The sequence below is a fragment of the Theropithecus gelada genome, chromosome 9 (assembly GCF_003255815.1).
Source record: "Theropithecus gelada isolate Dixy chromosome 9, Tgel_1.0, whole genome shotgun sequence".
Taxonomy (NCBI): Eukaryota; Metazoa; Chordata; class Mammalia; order Primates; family Cercopithecidae; genus Theropithecus; species Theropithecus gelada.
In genome coordinates this window covers 1,942,093-1,949,541 of record NC_037677.1, presented here as the reverse complement: position 1 = coordinate 1,949,541, position 7,449 = coordinate 1,942,093, and the positions used below count along the sequence as shown (strand labels likewise).

The window sequence follows — 7,449 nt, the reverse complement described above, 5'->3', positions numbered from 1 at the left end:
GCAAAGCAGAAAATGAGTGGAATTATGACCATTTCATTGTATTTTCTAGCAGTGCAATTAGGCAACAAAAATTGGGAGAAGAGGAAGAGTGAGATATTTTAAGATGGGTTAGTTTATGTATTTCTCAATCTGAAAATAATTATTTTCATGCAGTAACAATGCAATTACACAAAACACAGCAAATACTGTACAATAATGTGAAATTATAATGATTTGAATAATAAATATCACTACTTAAATCCTATATAAAATATGAGCAAACAGGACCCAGCATTAAAGTAACAATACATCACAACCAAGTGAGATTTAGTCCAGCAGTGAAAAGATAATGTGATGTTAATAAATTCCCCATATTAATAGAACTAAGAAGAAATATAGCATGATGCTGATCATGCAATTAATAACATTTAATGACTATACTTAGAGAAAGTACTCAACATAGAAGGTTGTGGATATAATAGAAATGGAATTAAATGCATTTGTTTTACCCCCAAATAACATCATCAAGCTTTATAAATTAAAACTTAAAACATTTCTTCTAAAATCATAGACAAAACAGCCATTTCCAGTATTATCATTATTTAATGAAATAAGAAAAGCGGGCCAGAGAGAAAACATGATGTAGTAATTCCCATTTAAGGGAACGTTTCATGTAGAAATGCTTGCACATACATTGTGACAGTTCATTTTGTGTGTCAACTTGAAGGATATTTTTGAACGGGGTTAAGGTTTATTTATTTATTTTATTTTTGCAGATGGCTCCTAATTACATAGACGCTACTAGCCAAAGCCAAAATCAATGAGGTTCATACAAATAAGAATCAAATGCCATATTCAAAGCTGTAAGAGAAAATCCTCATGCCCCAGCGGTGAAGGCTAGAGTGAGTTAAGTCTGAACCTTTTATTTCAAGTTTTTAAAGAGCTTTGGGGCCACACCATGGTCCCTTGCCTCCAGGAAGTCAAAGAGCTCCTCTGCGCAATCCTCCCCTATGTGTGGGGGGAGATACAGGCTCATCGCAAATTTGCGTGTGGTCCTTGTGCAGGGGCCATGTTAATCTTCTCTGTGTCCTTCCGACCTTACTACCTGTGCTGCTGAAGCCAGCCCGAGATGAACGTTTGAATCAGTGAACGCTGAGTCAGCAGATCGTTCCACTAATGGGGATGGGCCTCGCCCTATCAGTTAAAATCTTGAATAGAACGAAGACTGACCTCCCCGGAGCAAGAAAACTTCCCCAGCTGAAGGCCCTCATAGGACATCGCAGCAGCGGCCCCCCTGCAGCCCACGCTGGACATTGCCGACTCCCCAGGCTCCTCAATCACATGAACCAATTCCTTGTCATCTCTTCACCTATCTGTCTGTCTACTTACCATCTATCCATCTACTGCCTGTCTATTACTTAGCTTTTTATCTATCCACCATCTATCCACCTGTCACCCACCCTATCATCCATTGATTATCTATCTATCTATCTATCTATCTATCTATCTATCTTAATCTATCTATCTACTACCTGTCTACCATTTAGCTTTCTATCTACCTACCATCTATCCACCTGCCATCCGACTCTATCATCCATTGATTATCTATCTATCTATGCATCTCTCCATCTATCATCTACCTATCTACCACCTATCATTTAGCTTTCTATCTACCCACCATCTATCCACCTGCCATCCGTCTCTAGCATCCATTGATTATCTATCTATCTATGCATCTCTCCATCTATCATCTACCTATCTACCACCTATCATTTAGCTTTCTATCTACCTACCATCTACCCACCTGTCATCCATCTCTGTCATCCATCAATTATCTATCTATCTATCTATCTATCACCTATTTCTCTACTACCTGTACATTACTTACCTTTCTATCTACCTATCATCTGTCCACCTGCTATCTGTCTCTCTCATCCATTGATTATCCATTTATTATCTATCTATCTATCTATCTATCTATCTATCTATCTATCATCTATCTACTACCTGTCTATCATTTAGCTTTCTATCTACCTGTCATCTATCCACCTGTCATCTATCTCTATCATCCGTCAAACATCTATCTATCCATCTTTCTATTATCTATCTACTCCCTATTATTTAGCTTTCTATCTACCTATCATCTATCCACCTGCTATCTATTTCTATCATCCATTGATTATCCATCAATTATCTATCTATCTATCTGTCTATCTATCTGTCTATCTATCTATCTACTACTACAGGTCTATCATTTAGCTTTCTATCTACCTATCATCTATCCACATGTCATCTCTCTGTCATTCATCTATCATCTATCTATCTATCAATCATCTACCATCTATCATCTACATCTCTCTACCTGTCATCTATCTATCCTCTATCTATTCACATGCATTATTTTTGTTCTGTTTTTCAGAGAAATACAAATTAACACACATTAAACAGCAGATGTACAGGATTGCGTATTGCTGGATTTTATTAGAAATAACTGAATGCCATCAGTGGGGATCTATATAGTCAGCCCCTGGCAAGCCCCGTGGCCCAGCCTGTGCAGCAGAGGCCCTGGGGTCCAGCAGGTGCTGCTGCCTCCCTGTGCGTCTGGCTGGTTGTGCTGTGCTGGAGGGGTTGGTGGAGGCCAGAGGCTCCCAGCACAAGCACCCACTAGGGCTTTCTCCTGAACCTTGGAAGGCAGCTCCGCCCAGGCACAGGCACATAGACAGGTGGGGGACCCCTTTCTGAAGGATAGCCCTCCGGCAACAGGGAGCAGGACTCTGGGAAACAGGGTCCAGCTCCTGCCCTTTGGGGCATAGCTGAGGTGTGTGCTGCTGGGTTTGCAGCAGGACACCTGGGGCTGGTTTCTAGGGTCTACACTGGCAATTGGCTCATACTGCGGAGTTTTAGTGACTTACCCCTTCCTGCTCTTCTCTCAGATCCCTCCCAGATACAGCCTGGGCATCCAGTCTTGTCTCCAACTTTGCTTCCCTGAGAACCCACATAAGACATCATGAAACAGTTTAAGAGGATCAGGGAGCTCCCTGTGTGTGGATGTGGATGTATGTATTGTTCAGTGAAAAAAAGAAATGTCCAACCCAGGATAAATGTGCTGTTTGGGAAGAAATGTACCCACTTATGCTGTTGTACACTTCTGGAGTTGCTTGAGGAAACTTGGAAAGCTTGTGTAAGAAATTAACAGAGGAGTGGCCGAGCACGGTGGCTCACACCTGTAATCCCAGCACTTTGGGAGGCCGAGGTGGGCAGATCACATGAGGTCAGGAGTTTGAGACCAGCCTGGCCAACATGGTGAAACCCCATCTCTACTAAAAATACAAAAACTAGCCAGGCACGGTGGTGCATGCCTGTAATTCCAGCCACTCATGAGGCTGAGGCCAGGGAATTGCTTGAACCCAGGAGGCGGACGTTGCAATGAGCCGAGATCTCACCACTGCACTCCAGCCTGGGAGACAGAGTGAGGCTCCATCTCAAAAGCAAAACAAACAAACAAACAAACAATTAACAGAGGACAGGGCGCAGTGCTTGAGGGTGGTCGTTTGCTCAGGCTGTGTAACCAAACACTGCAATATGGGGCACTCAAACAACACGAATTTTTTCTTTCTAGGTTCTAAAGGCTGGAAGTCTAACAGCAAGGTATCCCAGGGTGGTTGTCAGTCCCTCCCTGACCTCTCGGGGCTTGCAGGCAGCCGTCCTCTCTGTCCCTCCACGTGGGATTCTTCCTCTGCAGCCGCCTGTGTTCTAATTTCCCCTTCATATAAGACACAGGTTGGTTATATTTAATTGGGACCCACCCATATTGTTTCATTTTACCTTAATCAGGGCTGTAAAGACCCTGTGTCCAAACAGTCACATTCTGGGACGTGCTAGGACTTCAACATATGAATTTCATGGGGCACAATTTGGTCACAACAGTGGAGATGAAAATATGACTTCTAAATTCTTACCTTTTTATATTTTGATTTTTAAAGCATATATGTATTTCTGGGTAAACTATTACACTGAGGAAATAATATTAACATAGAAAAGGAATTATTGTGTGTTATGGAAAACATGCTTCTCTTTCATGTACTTCATCTGTTTTCACAGCTTTATCAGAAATTCTGAAAGCATAACACTATGGCTGGAAGTCATTCTTCTGGTTGAATTTCCCTGGTGGACGGCCTGACGTTGCTGTCCCCCAACCTCTCTTCCACAGCCGTTATCCCAAACTGCCGGTGGCAGCCATTGCTGTGCTTCTGCCAGGGGCTTCCTCTAGCGGCAGGAAGTCACTGGGCTCAGGAGGGAGAACACACACAGTGTTTTAAGGACATCTCTCGTTAGTCCTCAGGATAACAGGGCAGGGGTTAGGTGTCTGTGGCCTCTTGTTCTTACTTCCACTTGATTGCAATTCAGAGACCACAGAGTTCCCAAATTTATGAACACCCTTATGGGCAGAAAAGCGTTGCTATGTCAGGAAGGGCAAGAAAGCCTGATTCTCGTGTGGAAATTGGTTTCTCGCTACATCTTAGGGACAGGAAGGAAATTCTGTGTCTGGAACTCAAGGGGTCCTCTAGGATCCTTGCGTTGGCTTCTTCACTCCCAGAGACCCCGGTCAACAGGCGATTGCAAAGGCTGCTGTGGGACCCAGGCACTGTAACCAGAACCTCACTCCTCTGAGATATGCAGATCTTACTGACCCCACGGGCAAACAATAAAGACCAGCAAACCTGCTGCTGGGGGTGAGAAACCTGGAGCAGCAGATAGGACGGAGGATGAAAATGAATTGCAAGTATGGAGCCAGAGCCAGGGCGATGGGAAGGATCATTTTTATTCTGTGAATCAGCCTCTTTCATTGTCTTTTTAGCTAAAGTAAGTGTAACTTTCTGCCTCTTTAAAGAATCAGTAGCAAGACAGATTGAAGGTAATGTAGGGCAAGAGCCTCTCCGCCTGCAGACCTCATTGCTCCGTGCACCTATTGGCTTCTACCCTCTGCACTGGGACCTGCAGTCCTGCCGGAGGGATCTCTCTGGCTGCAGGAAATCCTTGGCCTGCCAAAAGTCCCAGAGAGCTACGGCCCCAAGATGCAGCCCTCTCAAATGACAGATGGAACTTAATAGAAAATAACTTCCACGCCCTTGCCCCTACAGTAAGTCACGAGAGTGCTTACCTCTGGGGGTTATTAACCGAAGCGAGGGGCCATGCAGGAGACCTCCAGGGCTCTGAAGCAACCTGTATCACGATCCGGATGGCGGCTGCTTGAGCAAACTCATGGGGCACAATTCATCGAGCTCTACGGTGAATATTTTTGCAGCTTTCTGCGTGTATGTGATACTCAATCATTTTAAATGTTAAAATATAGGTAGGATTCTAATTCACAATACAGAAATGGACTAAACTCAAAGATTATTCCTGCAATGTACATAGAATCCTGTGGAAATAAATGCATGGAAAATAAAGGGGCACCTTTGTAATATAAGGAGAACTAAAATGGAAATTCAATTCTGGCCGGATGTGGTGGCTGGGACTCAGGGGATGACGAGATTCAGGAGGAGAGGAGCAGATTGCTCCAAATCTGCTTGGAAAGATCTTCAATGGAGGGGTCCCTGATCCTGCTCAAGAACAATGGAGAAAGGTGGGAGAAATGTTAGTAGTCAGTAACCTAGGGCCATATCGAAGGTTCTCTCACCAGCTGAAGAATGCCCACCAGCGAAGGGAGTGGGATTTCATGGTGAGAGGTCACTGGGCCGGATAGGCCACAGTGTCATCCGTCCTAGATGCAGAGTTCTTAAAAGGATGGCTGACTTCTGAACCCAACCCCAGTCACCTTCAGCAGAAACATGGCTTCTGAGCTCCCTGTGGTCACTGCACACAGTGGTAGATGGCAGTTCTCAACAAACACTTTGTGCAGGGTAGATATTTATCTGTTTCTTTCTTTTGAGGAGAGGAAATTTAATGCTTAATTTTTCACCAAACATATGCTTTAATTTTTAGCTCATTGCTGCCCCAAGGGCTTATTAAGGAAATCATTGTAGATTTAAACCATGTGACAAACAGCAGCACTGCTGGTCGGGAATATCAATGACTCCATAAACTCTTGATGGCAAGAGGAGCTGAGCTTCTTCTCACCCGTCTTTTAAGTACAGCAAACCTATAATTTCCTGGTTTCCTAAAACTTGCTGGATGCATTTCACAGGTTTCATATGGACCAAGCATACGTGTGACCAACAGCAGCTCCAACAGTCACTGTAGGCAGGCCGCGTCCGACCCCAGGTGTATCAGTGTGCTCTCACGCCGCTGATAAAGACATATGCAAGACTGGGTAATTTATAAAGGACAGACGTTTAATGGAGTCACAGTTCCACGTGGCTGGGAAGGTCTCACAGTCGTGGTGGAAGGTGAATGAGGGGCGAAGTTACAGCTTACAAGGTGGCAGACAAGAGAATATGTACAGGGGAACTCCCCTTTTTAAAACCATCAGATCTCCTGAGACTTATTCACTATCAGGAGAACCGCATGGGAAAGACCCGCCTTAATGATTCAATTACCCTTTTCCACGTCCCTCTCACAACACATGGGGATCATGGGAGCTACAGTCCAAGATGAGATTTGGGTGGGGACACAGCCAAACCAGATCACCAGGGACCTGACACACCCAGTGTCACTTGCTGTTTCTCCCATTACTGAGTGGTGAGGCGCTGCTCCTGGAGGTGTCAGGTTGTTTACACTGTGGGAAGCAAAACATCGGGGAAGGGAGGGAAGGACTACTAATGCAGGCAAGTGTGAGAGTGACGCCTGTCTTCTCAGGGGAAACTGGAACTAGCAAAGGAAATCTACTATCTCTATCTTATCTTTTATAAAACACCACTTGGTTAAAATTAATAATAATTTAAAAATGGAGCAAATCTAAAACCAGAAAAGATGTAAGGCAATAGGCAAAAATAAGGATTTATGGTTGTCCTACATGCCCATCAATTTCTTAGGATTATGGAGATCAGCAACAAGGACATAGAGTTATCCTATGTGTCTATCTATTGTTTAGGGTTATGGAGATCAGTAACCGAGATATAGGGTTATCCTATCTGTCCGTCCATTATTTAGGGTTATGGAGATCGGTAATGGGGATATAGGGTGATCCTGCCTGTCTGTCTATCATTTACAGTTATGGAGATTGGTAGTGGGGATATAGGGTTATCCTACCTGTCCGTCTATTATTTAGGGTTATGGAGATCGGTAGTGGGGATATAGGGTGCTCCTACCTGTCCATCTATTATTTAGGATTATGGAGATCAGTAATAAGGATATAGGGTGATTCTACCTGTCCGTCTATTATTTAGGGTTGTGAAGATTGGTAGGGGGGATATAGGGCGATCCTACCTGTCTGTCTATTATTTTGGGTTATGGAGATCAGTAACAAGGATATAGGGTTATCCTACCTGTCTGTCTATTATTTAGGACTATGGAGATTGGTATCAGGGA

General features: G+C 43.9%; 1 non-coding gene across 1 annotated transcript; it reads right to left on the bottom strand.

The window, feature by feature from the left end:
• Positions 1-1,001: 1,001 nt before the first annotated feature.
• LOC112632248 lies at positions 1,002-1,105 on the bottom strand. The gene has a single exon (XR_003121313.1). It is a non-coding gene; the product is annotated as a U6 spliceosomal RNA (small nuclear RNA).
• Positions 1,106-7,449: the final 6,344 nt, after the last annotated feature.